The 25,045-nt window shown below is 43.7% G+C and overlaps 1 protein-coding gene across 2 annotated transcripts in view; it reads right to left on the bottom strand.

Annotated features, from left to right (window-relative positions):
- The window catches only part of SYNDIG1 (synapse differentiation inducing 1), a 204,967-nt gene extending 196,256 nt beyond the window's left edge, over window positions 1-8,711 (bottom strand). For both annotated transcript variants that reach the window (XM_056138169.1, XM_056138170.1), the window contains exon 1: window positions 8,608-8,711. The gene's annotated coding sequence lies outside the window, so the exon portion shown is untranslated. The remainder of the gene's footprint in view (window positions 1-8,607) is intronic.
- Between the last annotated feature and the right edge of the window lie 16,334 nt (window positions 8,712-25,045).

Below are 25,045 nucleotides of genomic sequence, written 5' to 3'. Positions count from 1 at the left end.
CAACAAAGTCTCCAATGGAGACGTTACTGGGCCCGCTCGAGCAAATCGACGATCAATGGGAGGGACTTTACCTTTACCTTTACTAAGGAGATGTGACCTTCCCGTTTTCTGAGACAGCCTCATGCCAAGAGACAGAAGAGCACTGCTAGACCTGCAAGATCTTGGGATCATTCTATTTCATACTTAGTTCATTTTTATATTCTTTATGATGACTTCTGTGATTTTAGCAGGAATGAATTTTCCTCTCTTTTTTCTGAATGTGGCACAGATTTCTGTTTCTACTTGAATTTTGCAATTTCTAGATCGCCTGGCTGTAACTTGGCTATTGTCTATGAATCTCAAGTAACTTTACTTACTTGGTGTGGGAACTTTCTGCCAAAGAAACTACTGAAAATCACATGTGGAGTAATGACCTAACTATATTTTGTTCTACATGGGCTTTACTGCAGATGGAATCGCATGCATTTGTGTGTCTGTGTATTGCACAGGATGTATAATTTTCCTTAGCAGTTTGCCAGGTATGAGCACTGCCAAGACAGCATGATTAAGTGAGAAAAAATAAAAACTTAGAGACAAAGTTTTTATTTGACACCTCTTGATGTCTCCACTCCTGTGTCTCTTGATAGTTCCATGAGTGCAGGCAAACACACACACACACACACACACACACACACACACACACACACACACTCAAGTGGGCATATAAGCATGCAAGAACAGAAATACATACACAAGCACATATTCAAGCATGCATCAAGAAGGCAATCATATTCATACTATCACAGCACACTTGCAAGCACACATGAACGATACACTGGGAAGGTGGTGCCATCTCCCACCCCAGTCAAAGTGGCACTGCCTTACCTACGGGCCTATGGGAGCATTCCAAGCATCCACCCGAGTTTGGGGTACCCGCTAGGAGCAGAAATCACACACTCATTCTACAGAATAAGTGTGAAGCCATTGGCCCTGCTAAGGGCAGAAACCCACACTGTGGGAAGGCCAATGATAGAGCCTCTTGGCCCCTCCAGTTGCCTGCAGGAACACCAGGTCCTGCAGAAACACATCAGCCCAGCAACTTCCACTCAGGAAACAATTTCTTTGTTCTTTTCCTCCAGATCCTCCTTCTCTCAAGTTATACCACCTGGATGGAGAACTTAGAAAATAAGCTGAACATGGTCCCTTCTAGTAGGCAACATTTCTCTAGCCTAGGAGAGGTGAACCCTATATAAAATATAACCTGCAATTCTAAACTGGAAGGTACAAAAACTTTCCCAGTAGGTAAGTTCAACCTTCAAACAGGAATCACTGGGCTGCCCCTGATCCTCACACCTGTGGGGCTGGCTGTCACTGTCCTACGCACAAAACTAATGACAGACAGTACCAGCCAAGTTTGAGATGATCATAGTAGATGGCCAATGAGATGTAACCTTTGTTGATGGTTTTCATGGTCAAGGAGGCAAAATGGTGAGACAACAGGTAGCCTAGTTCAAAAGTTCAACTTTCCTAAATGAAATTCTGATATCCGGGACATCTGAATGAGTGAAAACATCCTGCCTTTGAAAAAGAGGGTGCACTTGAGGTTGGACAAAGATGAAGTGGAGAGAGACACTGTCCATAACCTCAGTAACATTCTGCTGTGAATCAGTCACCAAACTGATCTGTGTTCCACGGTCCGTTGGCCTGTGAGGCACAACACAGAGAAACAACTGCAATTTCAGGTACAAATTTTTGTGACTCCAGGGTTTAAAGTCCATGTTCCTTTTTTCTCTTTTTTTGGAAAGGTACTTGGTAAATTTTCCTTTGTTAAAAAACTTTTTTATTGAACCACTGTGAGATAGGCCCTTACAAATTTGTTCATGATTGTATTTCAGTCATACAGTATTCCAACACCTACCTATCCCTCCACCAGTTACATTTCCCAAGACTTGGTAAATTTTCTATTTAATATTTATAACAGGAAAGGAAACTGCATGGTTTTGTAACATTTTGAGTGAACAACTACATTTTTCCTCTGATCTAGAATAGACTCTGATGTTTCAAAGAACATCCAAAGTTCCTATTCACAGCTAATACACCTACACCATGAACATTACAATTAGCAATTATACCAGTTAAAATTATGCAAGAGGACCTGATAAGTATGGTGAAAGGGGTTGATGGGCAGATGTGTTTGGGTGCTCCTTATAGTCAGGAGCTTTAGCAGGACGCTATTGATGTCTACACATTTATGAACAAGTACAGAGGCAACTGGACATGATTCCAAGAAGAGCTTTGATGGTCTACATGCGAACAAAGTGAGGATAATGAAAAGTTGGCCCCATATGTAAAGGTGAGGCTCTTCTATCCCCTACTTTTAAAAATCACAGTAAGACTGCTAAGCAGAGAATGAATTCAGAAGTGACCTTCCTCTTGCTTAAAATTTACTTTTAAGACACATTTATTCTTTTGAAAAAAAGAGAATTTTTATTATCCTTACAAGAATACTGTGTCCCTTGGTTTAACATACAAACTATAAAATCTTATGAATATTAATTAATCATTGCATGGTTCTTTGTTGCAGACATGCTTGCCCGGAAGGGAAAGGAAGGGATTGGAAGGGATCGGAATCGGAAGGGATCGGAAAGGGAAAGGAAGGGATTGGAAGAGGAAAATGAAAATAGACTCTATTTAGGCAAGAAACACTGCACAGTGGACAGGATTTCAAAGCAAGGTTGAGAGTGCTTGAACTGCCCAGTGAGGGTCCTTGCCATGGTAAGCACTTTGCATGGAGGGTGTCAAGGGATGAGTAAAAGTTAAAGTCCATGAACGTCAGGGTTACTCAGACAGACTAGACCATGCTCATGCAACATCTCGTTCCCAGGCACACATGTGAACCTCAGCTTTCCCGGCTTACTCACAGAATCCAGCACACATTTTAACAGTCTAAGCATAAGGTCCTTCTAATGCAAAAAACCTACTTCAGACTTAGAGAGACTCAGATTTCAGTTCTTACTATTAGCCAACATATGCATATGCTTTTACTTAAAGGCAATTTCGGAACTGCAAATAACAAAATAATTGTTATAATAATTGTAGAAATCTTTGGTAGGATAAGCTGGACATCCTTGTGCTTCTCTCTAATGATAAATAAAGCCTGATACAGCACCCCACTTCAGTGTAATTAGGGGCCCCCAGCCCTGTCCCATGAATTACTCATTAGGCATCTGAAAGAAACACTTTAAATACCTAAACCGGCTAAGAACCTGTGCCTCCAGCCTGTGAGGATCAAGATCCTTAAACTGAGTTAAAGGTCTTTACTGTAGACTGGACAAAAGGTGAATTTTGTGACATTTTCTTTCTTCATTTTCTGATCTCTTATATTTCAAGTGGCATCCTTCTCCCTTTCAAAAGTGCTTTAAAATAGAGTTTCTTTCCTTAGAACTGGGTCTGATAATAGCAGGGGTACACGAGAAGGGGCATAGGATAAAGGCCACCAGAGATAGTGGAGGAGGAGTGTTGACACTCTGGTGGCGGGTGAGGTGTAATGAATTTAATTGCAATATTATTAGTATAGGAAACCAAGGTGTAGGGGCTGAAGAAATGGTATCAAGGGGAAGGGATTTGCCTTCAGTGCAGCTTACCCAGGTTCTACGCCCAGCACTACATATGGTCACCTGGCACCCCAGCAGGAGTGATCCTTGAGTACGGAGCCAGGAGTAGCCCTGAGTACAACAGGTTGTGGCTCAAGAACAAACAAAAAATCAGGGAGCAGCAAGTGTTTTCAAAAGTAGTTTATAGCTGAAGTAACAACTAAAACAACAACAACGACAAAAACCGTGTGTTTCTAATGGTCTAAATTATTTATTTACTTTTGTTTTGGACCCTGGGTCTCTATAGGAGAAAGAAAAGTTTAAGGAAGGAACAGATGGCAGCACATTTGAAAGTGGCTTACCAATGCGGTCAGAAAATACATAACAAACAAAATTGTTTTGAGGAGCCATACTTTAAAAAAAATACTAGGTTAAACTAATCAAGCCCTTTATTAAAGGAAACATTTTCAATTAATAAATACCTATGTCCTTTCTCACTTGGAGTCACACTCTGTAACTGCCACTATCACATTCTGAGGACTTAAATTTTTTAAATGACTGTGAGTTTAAGATGACATAAATATGGACTGGAAAGGAAAAACTGGAAACTAAATGTATTTTCACACTGAAAACCAATTTGCTGCATGAGTACAAAATTTCCATTCCTTTGAAAAATGTTTATTACATTCTTAGATAAATTATTCTTATGAAATCAAATGTGCAAAATTGACCTCTAGGTTAATCTAAAGTACTTTTGGACACAATTTGTATTTTCATCATTTCTATATAAGTGTTTTGTTTCTTAGCTATGTTATTCTTAGTTTTATCAGAAAACAAGAGCCATTTAACTCAGATCCCAATACTTATGTGTTGCTATTGTTTTAATAATTTATTTAACTGTATTTTTTTTTGCAATTTAGTGAATCATTTAACATCAAATGATTTAAGAGGACTTTAATTTTGTTTCCAAACGAAGTTTATAACAAATAATCACTTAGTAGAAATGACACTTTGGGATTTATTAATAATCTTTCTTAAAATGTCTTATTCTAGAGAACATGTCCCCTATAACTTTTAATGAGGTATCTGCCTAAAATTAGTAGTGTTAAAGAGATATTTGAAAATCCTTTCCTATATCTTTAATGCCTCTTTCACCTTCCGCACATTTTTTAAATAAAAACATTTTTGATGCACATCCCTACTTGAGAATCAGACTGTAATAATTGTGCACATTATTTTTCTCTGTTTCTTGCCAACAAGAAGTTGTCAGATACACGTCTATGTGTCCAGACCGCCATAGAAACACAAGGTTGACCCAAAGGGACACTCAGTTAAGATTCTTACTTATTCTCAATAAGGAGGGTTTTTTCATCTAAAATACTGGAACAACTAGCAGCACTGTTTTTAAACTTTTCCAGTGTTTTGTAGCTACACCTGGGTGGTCAGTGGTCAGGAGACTACACAGTGCTCAGACTGGAATCTGGGCAAGCATGGGAAGCCTACAATATCTCCCACCCTTGTGCTGTGTGTACAGAGTACTGGGAAGTACAAGTAAAGAGAATTATGAAAAAATTCAGTGATATTTTCCTCTGGGAATTCAACCAACAAGCAACAGAGCCCAGAGTTTGAGACCTAAGACTTCCCACAAGAACTCTAGCAAGTACTGTGGGGCAAGGCAGCCACATATTGGAAACAATAGAGACTGCATAGTTCCTGATTTTATTTTGCTTTTCCAATTTTTTTGCTTTGGGCCATACCCCGCACTCTGTGGTGCTCAGGGCTTCTCATGGCTTTGTACTCAGTTATTACTCCTGGCAGGGTGCAAGGGACCTTACTAGGTGCTGAGAATTAAACATGCTAGGGAAGGGCACCGCCTACGCTCCTATCTCTCTAGCCCCTGCAGACTCCTTTCATTAGACCCAGAACATTACCTGACACTAAAAAAATAACAAATAAGACAGCTAGTAGGGACCAGGAAGTATTAGTATATCTATCTATCTATCTATCTATCTATCTCTATATATACATCATCCTGTGTTGTTTCCCTAAACAAAACAAAACAAAACAAAAAAATGGCTATTGAATTGTAATGGATAGTCTGTTTTAGACTTTGATAGTAATTGCAGCTCTTTTTAAAAACACATCATTTATGTGTTTTTAGCAGGAATAATCTGAAATGTCTAAGCACAGTGCATAGACAATTTTAAAAACTAGACAATTTTAAAAACTGTCTATTTAATCACTTACTATTACCTTCATTTTTGTAATGCTGGTTACCTGTGCAGATATCCAGTTCACGTACTTTTAAAGTTCAGAATATTTTTGCTTTTATTTTCTTCTTTGAATACGTTGGCACAGTGCCTACAGAATAGTATTACTGTGTCAAAAGCCATAGCACTGAGCTGTCAGTGCATTTGGGCAAAATAGCCCACTGAACAAACTTCCCATTGAGAAAGCTATTATCTACTCAAACCACAGTACTCTGCTGATGCTGACAAATGAACATACTGTACTTCAAGTCTCACCACACTTTTATCCACTCATCCAATGAATTTTACTGATAATAGAAAGTTCAAGTTCTAGGTAAAGTACTGTAACCAGTCCATGCTAGCCATATGAAAGTCTGATGCGCATGGATATTGCAGAAGCTTAGGTGAAGAGATCTGAGGAACACTGGTGTTATGGAAAGGCAAGTGCAGAACTGCTATAACACTGCTATAAAACTATAAAACTGCTCACTTACAGGATGATTCTTCCTATTACAAAAGGTTAACTAAGGATGCCTTTAAATACTGCATCTTATAAAGGGTTTCAAAAGTCTGATTAAATCTTTTAGAACGTCATTGACAATTTTTAGAAACAGCTTTTATATTACATAAAGGAAGTCAAAAAGATATGTTGGGTGGGAGGAAGCGTGTGGTGGTTTGGAGATCACCCTACCATGATCCCCCAGGCCTTCCCCGGTCTATTCTTTCTGGTCAACAAAACCCAGGCTGGGGTGAAACAGACTCAGCAGCGGCTCTCCTGAGGGCATGTGAGAAGTGACCAGTCTGATGACCAAACACTTCCTAATTGATAGATAAAATATTCAGTACTCTCCATGAGCCTCAAAATAGCACCGACTAGTGTCTCTGATAGAAGACTTACGTAAGAAAATATCATTTTACTTTTTTTAACAGCAGTAATAACTCCCATGACACTATAACTTAAAGTTAATGAGAAAGATGAATCCAGTCCAGCAGAGCACTTTTAATTTTTCAATGTTAAACGTGGAAGGGGAGAATGGCTTATGATATGTGAACTGACCTTTAAAAGTTTTCATCAAATAAAAGTTTATCATACTTCATCTGGCCCCTTGTTTCTTTCCAAGCCTATCAGTTTGTATAAATGGAATTCACTATTTTCCATTGTCTCTTTTCTCAGAATGTCTCACAATGTCTCTTTTCTCTTTCCCCCATTCTCTCCCCACTTCATGCTGCAAGGGACATTAAGCTTTTCTTTTCTATCACCCAAATGGAATTGGGAAGGTACCTTGACTTTTATTTGAATATCACCGTTGTTCCTAATGAACAAGTCAGTCAAATGACTGCCTTATAGTGATGAGTAGGTGAGGCGGAAACAAGATGTCATCTCCGGAGATACATGAGGACACACAAGGCCAAAGAGAGCTTGGGATGGATTTTCAGACCCTTCTTCGTAGGAGGCCTGGCAGCTTTGAGGAAGGGCAGTCAAGGGGCGTGAGTGTGGTGACCGTTCAGGCATGCAGGAGTTTCGGCGCATGCCCCTCTATTTCTGTGTACAACTTCACAGCATTGTCCATTAAAAATCAAACCAAACCAACTCCAACCAATCTCCAAGGTCTCTTCGGATTTAACACGGCCCCTAGACCAGTTTTCCAGATTCTGCAGCAGGTGGGGGCGGGACGGGAGAGTGCAGAGACGCGACCACCCAGCAGCTGAGAACATGGGGGCTTCTCTCCCACAGCACACAGGCCCAGCACCTGTGGCCAGGCTGTCCCAGACAACGTTCCATGGAACAGTGGGATACGCAACCTGCCAGAACTCATCCGAAAATGCTGCCCCCGCTGCTGCGCCCCGACCTAGCCGGGAAAAGTCAGACTGCGGCCCGCCCTGGGGCAGCTCCTCTCCAGCCGGGCCGCCTCGAAGACAGCGGGGCTTCTTACCCCTGGTGCAAGCCCAGTCCCCGCACAGCGCTGGGCAGTCGCCCAGCCAGCAAGGAGAAGTTGGCTCAGCCCGGGGACTGGCGCTGCCCGGTGCCGCAGGTCCGCGCCTCTCCCGGGCTCACCCCCATGCGCGGCGCGGGGAGCGGGACCCACAGGGACACAAGCCTGGTTCCGATTAGGAGACTGAGCTCCCCACCCGCCCCCAAGTCAGCAGAGCTCAGTCAAGTGTGCAGTGCATGGAACAGGCGGCAGTGTCCAGGGAAGGAGCAGACAGTGAGTTTGGACCGGGAGGCTGGCGGCGCCAGAGCCTCCGACACAGCAGAGGGATGCGCTCACTGGCCGTCCTGGCGCGGGGCGCCCAAGCGTTCCAGGGACCCACAGGGAAACTGAGGATCCCAGGGCGCAGCCACTCCTAGACTGCCCGCAGCACCCGGCGGTCCCGCCGATCAGCTGCCCACACCCGGCCGCGGGCGCCCGATCCCCGGGTGGGTCGTAGTCTTGAAGTGAAGGGGCAGCGACCCAGACACCGAGCCCCCAGAAAAGTGCCCAACTCCGCCGCGCTCCGTGCCTGCGTCGCGGCTGCCGGGGGGGCGCACGAAACCTGGGCTGCACCTCGAGGCCCCGTAGCGCGCCGTGCGCCCCTCTCCGTGCCAGGCTTGCGGGAAGCCGGCCGCAGGGGAGTCCCCGAACCCCGCGGCGGTCCCCCGCGGTCCCCGAGGGTCCTGTCCCCCCGCCCCGGCCCCGCCGGGCTTTCACTGGGCGTCTCCGGGGGTCCCGGGGACCCGGGCGCGCTCCCGCCGATCTGCCCGCGCGCAGGGTGCCCCCTCCGCTAGCCGCCCGCGCCCCACTCACCTCCGGGACAAGGTGACCGCGGGCGCCAGAGCCCGGCGCTGGGGGCGCGGAGACTCCCGGGCGCGCCCGAGGTGGCGGCCGCGCGGTCCGGGGGCGGGCGGGGGGCGCGGCGCGAGCGCGGGCGGCGCGGATGGACGGCGGCCAACTTCGCCCTGGCCTCGGGCATCCGCCGAGGCTGAGTGTTCCCCGAGCCCGCGAGGACGCACTGGGGGCGGCCCGGGGACCGGGCCGGGGGCGCGGCTGGCGGGAGCGAGGCTCCCCTCGGTCCTAGAGGCCTCCCGGGCCCGGCGCGGTCCGAGGTCCGAGAGATGCACGCCTGGCCGGGCACCCCTCCGGTCCTCACCTGCTGGCCGCAGGAGCAGCCCCGCCAGGGCCCCGGCTCCGGGACCCTGGCCCAGGCTGCGCGGTACCACTGGAGCGGGGAGGAAACTCTGGGCTCGGAGGGTCCGGGTCCGGGTGGCGGCGGGGGAGGAGTCCTCTGGAAGAGGGGGCGGCGGGAGCCGGCGTGCCGGAGGCCAGCTCCGGGATTAGCCTGCTTTTCGAAGGGGGGGGGGGGGAGGGGTGCTGTTTTAAATTTAGATCTTCTGGAGGAAGAAATGTAAAGGAAAGGCTAAGTATGCCAGAGAGTCAAAGGTAATGTAGAAAAATAGAAATTAATTGCAGTCCACCTCTCCCCTCCACCCCCCCGCCGCCACAGACCAGGTCGCCCGACCATTCCCACCCAGGCTGCAGCCCTGGTGGTCAGAGCAGATTAGGACCCCAAAACCCACCTCTAGGTGAAACCCTCTCTCCCGCCGGGAGATCGAGCCTGTCCCTGGAAAAGGCCGCTGTCCTCCAAGGGATCTCTCCAAAGGGCAGGAGTTGGAAGTAGCAGAATAGCAGCTCTCTGTCCCTGTTCCTTTTGCAGGTGTGACATGTGCTTTGCAGGGACTTGGATTCTGTAGAACATCAGCAGCTCAAAATTAACACTATGTTAGAAAGCCAGAGCACACTGTAAGGAGTCAAAGCCGGGACCAGCAGGTGAGGAAACCAGTACTACACGGGCTTCTTCCTCCACCAGGTTTCCATTTTCAGTTCCACCTCTGTGGCATGGCAAAAAAGCATGACCAGAGTTTTTACCTCTGGCTCCCTGGGAGGCACGGCTATAGCGTGGAACTCTCAGAAAAGGACATTGGACATTATTTCTGTCCAGAAGAGCTTCCCAGATGGGAGGGAAATGCCAGTTTGTCTGAGGAAGGTCGCTTACTAATCGCAGCTCCTGTCCAGAATGAATAACTCTCTCATCTGAAGCACTGAGTTCAGCAGATCTCACTAGAATTATTTGAGGTGGAGCTTCTTCATTTCCCTTTATGAGGTGCAGATGTTAATGTTTGTTTGATTTTTTTTTAAGGCTCAATGAGATTTGGTTTCTAAGGAGTTAGTAGGCATAGCTCAAAACTCAGTTCACTGCCTCTAAATCAGCACACTTGACTTCTCTAGACTTGGGATTAGCCCTGGCAGTTTTCATTTTGTCAGGAGACACCAGGCTGTGTTGAAGCTATGACTTACCCTTGTTTCTAGAACACTGCTTTGTTTATTTCTGTTTGGGGGGGGCACACCTGGGGGGGTACTTAGGGCTTACTCCTGACTCTGCTCAGGAATCACTCCTGGCGGGGCTCATGGTACCATAAGCAGTGCAGGAGACAAAACACAAGTTGGCCATATGTGAAGCAAACCATACTCCATTCTCTCTCTCTCTCCCTCTCTCTCCTCTTTCTCTCTCTCTCTCTCCTCTTTCTCTCTCTCTCCTCTCTCCTCTCCTTTCCTCTCCTCTCCTCTCTTTCTCATTCTGTTTCTTCTTAATTGAATTTTTTTTAAAGATACCAGGCTGGGAGGGCTGGAGCTATAACACAGCGAGTATGGCATTTGCCTTACACGAGTCTGACCAGGTTTGATTCCTCCATACCCCTCAGAGAGAGCCCAGCAAGCTACCGAGAGTATCTCACCCACAAGACACAGCCTGGCAAGCTCCCCGTGACATATTTGATATGCCAAAAACAGTAACAACAAGTCTCACAATGGAGACATTACTGGGGCCCACTCGAGCAAATCAATGAACAATGGGAGGATGGTGCTACAGTGCTACCAGGCTGGGAGGCATTTTATTAGCTGAAACATTAAACACTCCTGTTTGACTGGAGTGTCTTATCCAATCATGAGGGGTGCAGAAGTTAATTATGAAATTATTGTAAAAACTATTGTTAAAATAATGAACTCAAACCAGAAATAGGCCCTTTCTTTCTCTATTGAATGCTGTAGATTGTCATCCTCCATGTCTTTGGTACTTTAAAACTTTATAAGCCTGGACTTGGGAATTTTATTTCCTAGCTCATATTCAGGTGCTATGTTGAACAGTATATAGTTTGTAGATGATAAGAAGAGGCAAGCCTGACTTTTCTACAAGCCTCCAAGTCTTGGTTTTTATAATATTCCTTACTCAGTTTAGCATTTAAATATTTTCAGTTTCTTCTGTTGTGGAATGAACATCTAAATGATTTTATTGGTGTACAAACTTAGATCACTGAATGTTACACTCACACAACTTATTAAAACAAACAAAATTTTCCAAAAACCAAAACTGTTTGATAATGGGGTAAACAAACAAACAAACAAACAAACAAAAACCCCAACCTGATGTCTTTGAAGAGAGTAGTTTAAAAGATAAGAAAGAACTTATATGGTAGAGGGGATTGTTATCATTGTTATTTCTCAATGCACCCACTTGGCTTCAATACTCAAATTTTTTCTATCATTTTTGTTTCTGTCTCTCACCTGCATGTGCACATTTGTTAATGTTTCTACATTCTGAAAGGGCCTTACACTTCACTGCAAAACAAGCAAACAAGCTTTCCAAGAATTGCAAATGAAGAGAGGGTTATTGCCAGCTTCCAGCAGATGTGGCATCTCAGGGAAGGAATCTGGGCACACTAAGTGTTTCTCTTTATAGTGGATCCCAGTTGTTGCCTGGAATGTTACTGTGACAGTTACGCTGTGATGTGGCATTGAAGTAAGAAAGTGCATGAGGTATTTTCACCTATTGGATAGAGATAGAAATTGTCCAGTCTCTTGAAAATTGGGAAAGCGCCTCAATGGTGCTTATCTCTCTGAAGAGATTACAGCACCTTCAGAGCTTAGAGGGGTCAGTGAGGCCACTTCATGTGTGTGAATAACTGTCAATCTCACACCCAGAAGCTGTCAAGCTTCTAGGGAGCTTTCAGTAGAAGTTGTTAGATGCCTAGAGATAAGTGACTAGATGAGAGGAAACACAGATTTATGAGTTTTTCAACCAGGAAATATTCCTCCATACCTCTTGAACTCAAAAGCTTTAAAGTAAGGGAGCAGATTTAAAAATGTTCATTTGGTGCTATACTAGTGTCTGAAGGTCTGAGAGCAATCATTCAGGAACTTTCTTTGAAACAAATAAGCAAATGTTTAACCTAAAATATTAATATGAATTTAGTATCAAACTCATATTAAATATGAAGGATGGTAGATAATTTTGAAGTGATGGGATGAATATGGCACTGTTCTCTCATTGTTCATTGATTTGCTCAAGCGGGCACCAGTGAAGTCTCCATTGTGAGACTCGTTACTGTTTTTGGCCTATCGAGTACACCATGGAGAGCTTGCCAGGCTCTGCCTTGTAGGAGGGATACTCTCGATAACTAGCCGGGCTCTCTGAGAGGGATGGAGGAATTGAACCCAGGTCAACCAAGTGCAAGGCAAACACTCTACACTCTGTGCTATCACTCCAGCCTGGGATGAATATAATTTATAAAATATTCTTCCACCTCATGGCTTATTGAATTTTTCATTTTAATTGATTTCATGAATTAATTAAAAACTTTTGGTATCAGAGAAATAGTGCAGTGGACAGGATGTTCACCTTACACATAGCTGACTTGGATTCAATCCCCCTGAGCACCACATATGGTCCACGAAGCACTTCCAGAAATGAGACCCTTAGGGCCAGAATTAAGTTCTAAGCACCTCCAGGGTCAGCCTCAAAGTCAAATGAGACAGAAAAACTGCAGTATCTTACTGAAATAGGAATTTGCTGATTTTGAAGGACAGAAGAGAAGCATTCATATGTCAGTATAGATATGAGGGTCAGATTCCAATGAAAATGAATGATATTAGAAATAAAGGGAGAGTCAAAACCTATATGATTTTGAAGCAATGTTGGCATGAAAGTTTATGACTAGAAACAAATGCAACAAAAGGTCAGAACCTTAGAGTTGGAAGAGTCCTTGGCAATTGCCTCATCCTGCCCTATTCGTGAAACAGCTCCTAGGAGGCTGACAGTCAAGCCCTTTTCTAGTCACTGACCTCTGAATCAGAAGTCAAGATTTTGTATTTTTTTAATTAATTTTGGAAAGAATCAAGGAAGCTAGAAAGTGAATATTCGTCAAGCAGGGCCCTTATTGCCACTGTTTAAATTTGTTATTACTATGAAACAAAATCCCCACTCTCCTACCCGCCCAGATCAGTGATTCAAATGACAACTACTTATTTGTTCACAATTCTAAAGGTGATCCAATGCTATGGACAGCTTCTACTTCACATGGTGTTGTCCAGATTCACTCATGCACGTATTGTCTCCTCGGAACCATAAACTTCCGCCCCTGCCTTGCCGTTATGTTACCTGGGGCCATACTGATTCATAAGCTCCTCTTTCTCCAGTAAAAATGGTGACTATGGGGTTCCTGACCACAACAGGCCTCATTCCAGAGTACTTTCAGGTTGACATCAAATTTGCTAATGTTTCCAAGACAAAGAGCAGCTTCTGGAGGTGAAGAAGTAGTCATACCTTTTGAGGATGGAACACTGGAGAAGTGTGGAGTGCAGCTTGGGAGAGATCTGAGGTTGGTTGTGCAGTTCATCTCATCTGGGAATAGACAGGGCATTTCTGCACTCAACCTCTATGAACCCTCACTGGAGTTTCCAGGGGCCAGTAGGAGTGATTTATAGAGCGAAGCATTTGGGTGTCTGGACTGAGTAGCTCTCTGCTCAGCACAGAGCTATTGTGTGTAAGGGGAGAACTTAGATTTGGCCTGTCTGTGACTTTCCAAGTGGGAGTCAGCCAGCTGTCTACTATCGGATGAGGGGCACAGACTCTAGAGCAAGGAAAACCTTGAAGTTAGTATTTGCAACTTCCTCCTACTCTTTGCCCTCACTTGATGTGGCTCAGGTTTTTGCTCCCTCACATCATATGAGACAAGAATGTATTCAACATGCCCAGTGTACCTTCTAGGTCAAAGATGGCTAGTTATTCTTCTTAGAGACAGTTGGCAGGACTGCAGGGTTTGCTGGGTACTTTTCCCAAGGAAGTGGGGACATATGGTAACTCTAGATTCTTAGTAATAAACTGACACTTGTCTTGGAATACCTTCATAGTAGTACAGAAAATGTACAGAAGACTGGTGATAATTCCTTAATTCAAATCATTTCTTGTTTAAGGGGCTATAAACTGCCATATTATTTCAGAATCACCATTCACCCAGATACCTGTGGCTGAATCCATCTGCTTCCACTGCTACTAATGCCATCCAACTGTGTATTTCTTCAGCACTGCTCTCACTCTTAGAATAATCTTAATTTCTCTTGAAGTATGAGAATAGGTTTCCTGTACCACTTAGTTCCAGACCTTTAATGCTAAGCCTGGAGAGAGACCTGAGTCTGTTAAGATGATGGGACATCCCAAAGAGGTTGCAGAAGGAATCCATCAGAGTCAGGTGGGTGAGGCCAAATTCTGATCATCACTTTTCACTTACAGAATATCAGCTGTTTGGCACTCAACCAAATCCTCAGAATCTTGAAATAGTAGTCCTTAGATTGTGCATAAAGACATTCACTATATAGAGCACCTTTGTGGCATCTCTGGGAGGAAGCACAATGCGGAGACGTGACTCTGAGGATGTGGTTAGCTTGCTGAAGAAGAAACGCTTCATTTCTCCCTTTATTCCTCAGACCTGACAAAAATCAACACAATAGTTTTCTTGCTGTCTTTAGGCCTATGCTCTATTGGAATATTTTCCTCAGTTGTGCTTAAGGTTTCCTTCTCTTGAGTTGGATACATTGCCCTGAACTGTGTCTCTTACCCTGAAATTAGAAGCAAAATGCAGCATAGTTTTTCTCAGTCCCAGTGACAATGAGTGAAGGATCTCTGGGATTATCAAGAGAAAGAGAGGGGTATCCAGGTTAGAGAACCACTTCCTGTGGAAAACAGTTACTTGCTATCAACTGACACCATCTGATGACTGAATAAAAGTTTCCCAGAATCATCACCCATTGAAGGGAAAAAGGAAAAAAAGCACGTCCAGAAGAAGCTCCATCCTGGATGGACCCATGGGATAATATCAGCACCAGACAGTTTTGAATGGGAACTGTCTGTCAAACAGGCTCCTGCTGGCACAGATAAAGTGTCTTTTTTTGTTTGTTTTTTGGGTAGCTAGAGCAATGTTTGGGGAAAGGATTTCATTTCAGGAGACTGAACTTGGAGATCTTGTCTGCAAAGCACATACTGAGTCCATCGAGCTATCTGGTCCCATGGAGAGAGTGAGGACCCTGTCTTCACTAAGATCCTGAGATATTCTGCTGTGTGACTTACCATGTAAAATTATTGTATAGCTCAAGTCTGCCTTAAAGATCTGCATTTCTCTCCAGGATGTTAGGTGCTAAACTGCTCTTTCTAAAAAACTAAAACTAAATAAATAAATAAACTGCTCTTTAAATCTGATGCTGTTGCTGGGTTGGGCCACAGGTAGGTCACCTTTCTGTAAGTCACATCAAATAAGCAGAGGGTCAGTTTGGTTATGCTGCCCAGCAGGAATAGGTTTATAATTTTCTCAGCAAATATTTACCCACACCACAATGGATTCATAGATCTGGGGGAGTAATCAAATTTAGGTAGCCACGCTGCTCCATGCAAATATCCCGGGTACTTTCCTCTGCTTTCCTGCTTGCCTGTCTCCTTGAGATTCCCTATCCTTGACTTGACAGTTCAATTTTCTCCTGAGGCTGACATTTGACCTGGGCACAAAATGGGTCCCACAATCACTTAGACATTTCCTCGCATGTTAACCTGTTCACACCAGAGTCTCTGACCCCTAATTTCCGTCTCGAGGTGCTCTGTGCTTCCTGCCACCTGTTTCACTTCAGATGACTTGGCAGATGATTTCTAGTTGAATTCTAGTTGCTAATCTGACAGTCCCATATCTATTATTATGACAGAATTTGGTATCATTCTTATCAATTTTTTAGAAAACATATTGCCAGAAGCTGGATATTTTGATTGTCTCCAGGAAAGTTAATAATAATAATCACTTAACTTCCCGTTAGTCATCGATTTGCTCGAGCGGGTGCCAGTAACGTCTCCATTTGTCCCTGTCGCGTGCTAGTGTAGCCCAATGGCATCTGTTCGCTACAGGAACATGAAGGGCCTCAAACCGATCATTCATGATCTTGACGAAGAAGTCTGACCATCTGGTAGGTGGGCGGCCACGCGGTCTTTTGACATCCCGTGGAATCCAGTCAGTAACAGCTCTAGTCCAATGGTCGTCTTTAAATCTCATTACGTGACCAGCCCATCTGATTTTCGACACCTTGGCAAATGAGACAGCGTCCCTGATCCTTGATCGTTGACGGATGTTAGAACTCCGGATTCTTTCTCTCATTTGAGTGAAATGTGATATTCCAAGCATAGCTCTTTCTATTCTTCTTTGTGAGACCTGAATAGCGTTCTCATCTTGTTTGCGTAGGGCCCAGGTCTCTGAGGCATATGTTAATGCAGGAAGAACAGTGGAATTAAAGAGATGTGCCTGGAGCCGGAGGTTCTTCATCCTCTTAGCTATTTCTTCGATGTTCTTGAAGGCGTTCCAAGCCGCTCTCTTCCTCCTGCGCAGCTCGGGTGCCAGGTCATTTGTCATGTTGACCTCTCGACCTAGGTACACATAGCTGTTGCATTTGGAGATGGTCGTTCCATTGAGAGCGAATGGGGCGTCAGGAACAAGGCTGTTTCTCATAAACATTGTCTTCGTAAGATTCAGCTGTAGTCCTACCTTTCCACACTCACGGTCAAAGTCGGCCAGCATTTGTGCCGCTTGGCTGATGTTTGGTGTTATTAAAACAATGTCATCAGCAAAGCGGAGGTGGTGTAGTTGCCGACCATCTATCTTCACTCCCATTTCTTCCCATTCCAGTCATCGCATGATGTTCTCGAGGGTGGCACTGAAGAGTTTCGGTGAAATGGTATCACCCTGCTGCACCCCTCTCTTGACATCAACGATCACTTCTTTGTAGAATGGTGAGATCCTGGTAGTGAATCCGCAATACAGCTCACGGAGGATCCTGATGTATTGGGCTTGAATGCCCTGTTTGGCTAGGGCTTCCATGACCGCTTCCGTCTCAACAGAATCAAAGGCCTTCTTTAAATCAATGAACGTTAAACAGAGCGGCGTCTTGAACTCCCGAGAAACCTCAATGAGCTTGGTTATCGTGTGGATATGGTCGATGGTGCTGAATCCTTTGCGGAACCCAGCTTGCTCGCATGGTTGTCCTTCATCTAGTGTTCTGCCAATTCTATTTAGGATGACTCGAGTGAACAACTTGTAGATGACAGACAATAGGCAGATCGGGCAATAGTTGCCAATGTCATGGATGTCTCCCTTCTTGAACAGTAGTACAGTCCTGCTGGTTTTCCATTGGGACGGAACCTTGCTTTCAGACAGGTAGCGAGTGAAGAGCCGAGCCAGTGTATTGATGAGTACTGACGGCAGGTTCTTCAGGTGTTCAGGTCTGACCTTGTCTGGGCCGGGTGCTGTTAGAAACGTTAGAAAGAGAAAAATTGTTAGGAAAAAGATTAGCTTTTATAGATTTTTATGAACTTTGCTATGGGATTGTACTGCAAAGCCAGAATTTGCAAGATGTGCTCAAAATACCTAGTGTCAAAATGTATTTAGCTCTCCATTTTGGGTCATGAGTGAAGTAAAGGCAATGTGTCTCTTTTGGTAAAATGAAAGAACACAATGTTTTCCTTGCTAAACAAAAGACTACATGAACTATTATAACTATAACCTAATAGAAAATTAAGAAATTGGGATTCATGAAAATATTTCTGGCACAGAAGTAAGCATTTAAGCATTCTTTGTTAGCATTCTTTCTGGCATTTTCCTAAGGGCCTACGAACTTGTTTTTGACTCAAAATATTTTTGTTGCTTGTGCTGTTTTATATCTGAAATAAAATAGTTCTATTGCAAAAAAAAGCCAATCACTTCTATAATTTGCAGGATGTGAAACTAAAGGAGAAAACCACAAAGGTAAGCAATTTCTTTTTTTGTGATTCTCTGTTTATCACTAGTAATTCAAAAAAAGAATGCCACTAAGACAAAGGAATTGACTCAGGCAAATGCCAGAACTGAGCTTTGGAGCCTCTTCCTCTTCAGCCAGCCCACCTCGTGCTCATTGGGAGGCCCTCAGGTGCATCATCAGGATGCACAGCAAGGGATGTGGACTTACTGCAGCTTCATAATCAGTTGATTCTTCAAAGGGTGCTTTAAATATGGCACAGAAGCGCTATGAGGGTCTCCTTCACTGCAGAGACTGTTTGGTCATGCTTAATCTAGTATTTTGGGGTGCACAACAAATACACCCTGTCAGGCAGTGCAGAAAAAAAAGAACTGCTTCTGGTTACATGAACATTTGACAATGCAGGATTTACCAAGGGGGTCTCACCATGTGAGGTCTGGCTTGTCCAAGGTACTTAAATATTATCCCTCACAGTCATGAAAGAACAACGAAAGTAAAATGATTTAACAAATCATACAAGGTGGTAATGTCCTCAAGTTCTAGACAGATTCAGAAGGTCAAGTGACTGGTTCTTTACTAGCAGGTGTGTGTGTCAGTTGGTTGGTTCAGAAACTAGACAGGTGTCTGCTACCAGGCAGATGTGAAACAGTGGTGAGGGAGAAGCTCAGGGGCTGGATGTAAAAGTGAGGGATTACCTTACTTGGAAGGACAGGAGACACTAGTAGTCTGTAGATGTAGGAAAACACAAGTGTTCAGGAGAGGCAAAGACGAAGGACCGTGTGTAAAGGTTGTGCCCCATAAGGGGAGCAGGATGTAGTGACCGGAAAAGGTGATTCTCTTGGGCATTGCATTGCTCTTGCAAATGTTTAAATTGAAGATTACTAGAACACCGAAGTAAGTTGTATAATGTCAGTGAGGCAAGGGTGCTAGACAATGACCAAATCACTAATGACCGTATAGGGAATTAGAAATGATGAATTGCATTCTGGGGTCATAGACAACCTCCATAAAACAATGGAATAGAATCTGTATATGTAAGTTATGGACAAGTCTTCTTCAGAGAGCAAAGAACGATATTCAGTTTTGAAGATTCTTTAGGGTTTAAATCATCACATCATTATCTCATACTTTTAGGAAAGTGCTTTTCTTACAGAAACATCTGTGGGTAAATACATTGATAACTTCATTCAGAGCACACCTGGGGTTCTCATGACTTCGGGGCTCTTGGAAAACAGACTGATGAGGGGGCAGCTGATGAGGCTGGTGGCTACAGGACCACCATCCTATCTGCAGGCAAGCTTGCCTCCAAAACCCCAAACCCAGATCAAAGCTTTATCGTTATTTCAAGAAAAGACTTTCCTTTGTTATTTCTATTTGAGGAACTGTTCCCCATGTGAAGCACTGTTCTCTCTCCACTTACAACACTTCCTGTACTGGGAACTCTATCACATGTAGAAATGAAGATGGGGACCTGGGGAAGGGAGGTTTTATTTTGGAGATCTTATGAGGATTATTTCTATCAACGGTTGCTCTGAACACTGTGCCTGGAAACATCTAAAAAACGTTAAAGAGCTCCTGAGTGATGATACTGTGAGTCAGCACTTCACTTGTGTATAGCTCAGCCAGATTCAATCCCCAAAATCATGTATCGTGCCCTGAGTGCCAAGAGTAATCTCTTATTGTATTTAAGAATAAACCATGAGCAAAGTCAAGTGTGGGTACAAAACAAAACAAAACAAAGGCATTAAAGAGTGCAGATAATTTGAATATTCTGGTTCACTTGATCACTTGATCACTTGATATCTTGTTACTCGTTGATTTGCTTGAGCAGGCGCCAGTAACATCTCCATTCGTCCCTGTCACATGCTAGTGTAACCCAATGGCGTCTGCTCACTCCAGGAACATGAAAAGCCTCAAACCGTTTGTTCAGGGTCTTCATGAAGAAGTCTGACAATCTCATAGGTGGGGGGGCCACACGATCTTTTGAAGTCCCGTGGAATCCAGTCAGTAACGATTCTAGTCCAGCAGTCATTTCCAAATCACATTACGTGTCCAGCTCATCTGATTTTCGACCCCTTGGCAAATGAGACAGTGTCCCTCATTCTTCATTGTTGACGGAGGTCAGAACACTGGATTCTTTCACTGGAGTGAAGCATGATACTCCAAGCATAGCCCTTTCGATTCCTCTTTGGGAGACCCACATAGCATTCTCATCCTGTTTTCATGGGGCCCAGGTCTTTGAGGCATATGTTAATGCAGGAAGAACAGTGGAGTCTAAGAGATGTGCCCAAAACCAGAGGTTCTTCGTCCTCTTAGCTATTTCTTCTATGCTCTTGAAGGTATTCCATGTCACTCTCTTCCTCCTGCTCAACTAAGGTTGCAGATCAGGTATCAGGTCATTCATCATGTTGAGTTCTCAACCTAGGTACACATAGCTGCTGCATTTGGAGATGTTCATTCCATTGAGAGTGAATGGAATGTCAGGAATGAGATCGTTTCTCATGAACATTGTCTTCGTGAGATTCAGCTGCAGTCTGACCTTTCCACACTCTCAGTCGAATCCAGCCAGCATTTGTGCCACTTGTCTAATGTTTGGTGTTATTAGAACAATGTCATGAGCGAAGCAGAAGTGGTATTGTTGCTGACTGTCTTTCTTCACTTCCATTCCTTCCCATTCCAGTTGTCACATGATGTTTTTGAGAGTGGCACTGAAGAGTTTCTGTGAAATGGTATCACCCTGCCGAATCCCTCTCTTGACATCGATGATCACTTCCTTTTAGAATGGTGAGATCCTGATAGTGAATCTGTAATACAGCTCAAGGAGGATCTTGATGTATTGAGTTTGAATGCCTGTTTGGCTAGGGCTTTGATTACCGCTTCAGTCTCAACAGAATAAAAGGCCTTCTTTAAATCAATGAACATTAGACAGAGCAGCATCTTGAACTCCTGAGAAACTTCAATGAGCTTGGTTGCCATGTGGATATTATCAGTCGTGCTGAATCCTTTTCGGAACCAGGATTGCTCTCATGGTTGTCCTTCATCTAGTGTTCCGCCAATCCTATTCTGGATGACTCGAGTGAACAGCTTGTAGGCGATGGACAACAGTCAGATCAGGCAATAGCTGCCAATGTCGTGGATGTCTCCCTTCTTGTACAGTAGAGCAGTCCTGCTCATTTTCCACTGGGACAGTACCTTGCATTCAGACAGGTAGTGTGTGAAGAGCTGAGCCAATGTATTGATGAGTACTGACAGCAGATTCTTCAGGTGTTCAGGTCTGACCTTGTCTGGGCCAGGTGCTGTTCACTTCTTTACGGTCAAAATGAGGTGTCAGAATTTGGAAGGGAGAACTTTTGGGAACCACATATTCATCCTGCGGAATTTGGTATGTGGGCAGGTGGACGTGGCTATCAAAGAAATCCGAGTAGAAGTCATTGAAAATATTATCCATTGCCCTTCTGGAAGATGTGATAGATCCAGCAGGACATTGGAGGGCAGTCATCTTGGTCTTGTAGTTGGCAAAGGACAGGCGGGCGTTGCTAATGCTTTTCACTGCTTTTGCCGCATCTACCAGCACTACTGCTCTTCTCTCTTTGAGGTCTTCCTTTATTGCTTCTCTGCAGTGCTTTGCGAGCTCGGACATCTTGGTATTCCTCACACAATCATGGAGGTGCTGAACCAGTAGATTGTATTCTTTGTCTATGTCGTCTATGATGGCATCTTCCTATGATGCCACACTAGTGCCAAAGAGCTCTCAGTAGGTGGTCATTTTGGGAGTTCTCTTCTTAAACTTTGCAGCCCTTTTCCCCCGCACCGTGAAGTAGAATTTTGCATGAAGGAGATGGTGGTCTGATCCTGTTTAAAATGTTGGGGGCAACAGGGGCTTCAGTGAGGCTAAACTGTCGATTGAATATGATGTGGTCAATTTTGTTGTAGAACTGTCCACTGGAAGACTACTACGCCCAATGTTTAGATTTGACCTTCAGGAATTTCTGATTCATTGTTGCTATCACTGTCCTCCCATTGTTCAACGATTTGCTCGGGTGGGCCCAGTAATGTCTCCATTATGAGACTTTGTTATTACTGTGTTTGGCATATTGAATATGCCATGGGTAGCTTGCCAGGCCTTGCCGTGCAGGCAGGATACTCTCAGTAGCTTGCCGGGCTCTCCAAGAGGGGTGGAGGAATCGAACTCGGGTTGGCCATGTTGGCTGCATGTAAGGCAAACACCCTACCCACTGTACTGTTACTCCAGCCCTCATTGCTGCTAATTTCCTAAAATTTGTAAAGATGGCAGATTTTTTTCTCCTACATAAATACTCTTGATAATTCAAAACTGCATTATTTCTAATTCCTTTTTGCTAAAGGTTTTGCTGCTGTGGGCCTTTTGTAGCAATGACTGGATGTTTCAAATTCTTAATGATTAGAAATGTAGTAGGCCGGAGATAGTCATCAGAGACAGCGAAATTAGACAACTGCCACCCACCTAATTTCTCTGCATCAAACAGCCTTATTGTGTAATGCTGTTTGATTACTTGAGTTACTGACATGTAGGTCAGTATAGAGTTTGTGAAATAGAAATGACCTTCCCCACCTACGCCCAATATAAGGTATGTACATTTATCTGCATATCTGCATGGTTTTGGGTTTAGCAATTAGAGTGACATGATATGGAGCCAGCATCTAGCATAGGGATATAATCTGGTGATGGAAGGCTGCAGGATTGGATCCCAGGGCTTCCCTTTGTATGACTGCAGGACTTTTCAGGCTGTGAGGGTCCAGGTCCAGGTCTGTAGTATATGCACCTGAGTTAGTGCTTAGAGTGATGTGATGTGGGGCCAGTGCTGGCATAAGGCAGGGTCCAGTGGCACAAGGCTGCAGTATCTGGTCCCAGGGCCCACTCTGGTTATCTCTGCTGTGATACACTCTGGCTCACTTCACTACAGCTCACTTCCCTTCTGAGAGTTCAAGAAAAAAACAAACTGAAAAAGCCAGACTTGCTCTGTGTCCTCAAATGTCACTGGGTGACAGAGTAGACCCAGTTGTAAGCTTAAAGGATAGGAGATTTAAAGCAGCACTACTAACCATACTTTCAAGCTTGTGAAGAAAAGGATCTCCCTGTCTTTCCTTTATTCTACCCCAGGATAGACTTTAGAGCTCTGAGTTTTGTCTGTCTTGTGAATAGTTTTAGCCAAAATCAAAATAGAAGCAGAAGTATAAAATTTCTTCAGTTGCATATATCAATAGTACTTTCTACCATACATTTATTTCAGAAGCAAGCTCTGATGGAGATCCCCTTTTGGCTTTTTATTCTGCATAAGGGAGAACAGGATGGACCATTGAAGAGAACTTGGAGGCTGGCAACCTGGAGCAGTGTGTAGTTGACTTTGTGTACTTTTTTGTTTGTTTTGTACTGTCAAGAGTAAAGGAGCCAAGACCACAAATACTAGACAACAGAACATAACATTAGAATGCGAGAATTTATTGTTTATGGTGAACGAGAAGATTAAGTGACACTCAAGGAGGTGGAAACCTAAAATATCAAAGGTGCCCCCACTTGTGGAGCCCCTAGCATGTTTCACTTAGCAGAGACTGATTCATATATGTTATATGTTTCTTCATCCCTGGGGAGCCTCCTCTTCCACCAGTTTTGTTGACCCCATTTGTGGAGGTGGCAATAAAAATTATGTTTAACTCTGAAACTCCAATTTTATCCCTAATTCCATGTGGATTTTTTCTTTCCTGTTTACTGATATTTCTCTCTCTGCCCTTGTTTTGGGACAGAGCATTTTTGTATCATTGAACGTTTCCAGGGGAAACCAATGCCTTCTGAGAACTTTGTTCCACTTTTGTCTCTTCATTTGCCATTCCTTTAAAAAAAAATCCATCAGTTTTTAAAAAGGGAAAGAATGGTATAAGAGAAGAAAAGCAAAAGAAGAATAAAGACGAGAAGAAGATGAAGAAGATAAAGGAAAAGAATAACTGGAGCAAGGAGAGGAATGAGGAGTGCCTGGAAGGCTTGGCTCATGGAGAGGAAACTTGAGATTGTAAGAGGGAACAAACATTAAAGTCTTCTTTGGTTCAGATGCAGGAAGTTGTGACTTGATTCAATTCTCATTTTTGTATCTGGAGAAGGAAATACTAAGTTAAAAGTTACACCTCACCTAAGGGTATCAGGAGGATAGATGAGATTGCTTTTCCACATACATTGTATGTGATGGAAGTAACTGGAAAAAATATGTATGAGTAGATAACTTAGAAACTGAAAAAAGATAGTATGAATAGTTTATTCAGGATGCTTTGGAAATCTTTTAATGACACTCTGTTGACTCTGAATAAATTCTACTTTATTTGCTGAGTACTTTAAGCCCCTCTAAGCAATAGTGAATGTCACTTTTCCATCAAGTATGCATATATCACAATTGAAGAGTCATTCCAGTTAATATTTAGTTATTCTTTCCCATCTCTGAGTGTGTCTGTTTCTACTAACTGCTCAAAGTGGCCTAAACTGACAGATCATTGTGATGGTTGCAGTCATTGTTCACAAGAAGGAGAGAGCCAAAGCTAAAGGCAGTTAAGCAATGTCCTGAATTCAGTCCACTGGAAAGGACTGTAAATCTGGAACATTCTGAAGTCTTGTTCTTATGTAGAAGTTACAAACAGTTTCTACTACCAGCACAGGTTTGCCCCCTTCTTGTCTTTAAGTACTTCTGTTTTCAAAGTCAAACAATTTAGAGACATTCCAGGAATGTTTCTTGTGGTAGCACTGTGGCACTGTCCTCCCATTGTTCATCAATTTGCTCGAACGGGCACCAGTAACGTCTCCATTGTGAGACTTCTTGTTATCGTTTTCGGCATATTGAATATGCCACGGGGAGCTTGTCAGGCTCTACCCAGCAGGCAGAATACTCTCAGTAGTTTTCCGAGTTCTCCAAGAGGGATGGAGGAATCGAACCCAGGTTGGCCACATGCAAGACAAATGCCCTACCTACTGTTCTATCACTCCAGCTATTTCTTGTGGAAAATTTTTTTAATTTATAAAATTTACTCTAGGTGAGACCTTGTGTTACCCTGTACAACAGATCTTAGGCTTGGC

The sequence above is a fragment of the Sorex fumeus genome, unplaced genomic scaffold (assembly GCF_029834395.1).
Source record: "Sorex fumeus unplaced genomic scaffold, SorFum_2.1 ptg000128l, whole genome shotgun sequence".
Classification (NCBI taxonomy): domain Eukaryota; kingdom Metazoa; phylum Chordata; class Mammalia; order Eulipotyphla; family Soricidae; genus Sorex; species Sorex fumeus.
Note: the sequence above shows the minus strand (reverse complement) of the source record. Positions and strands in the feature narration are given on the sequence as shown.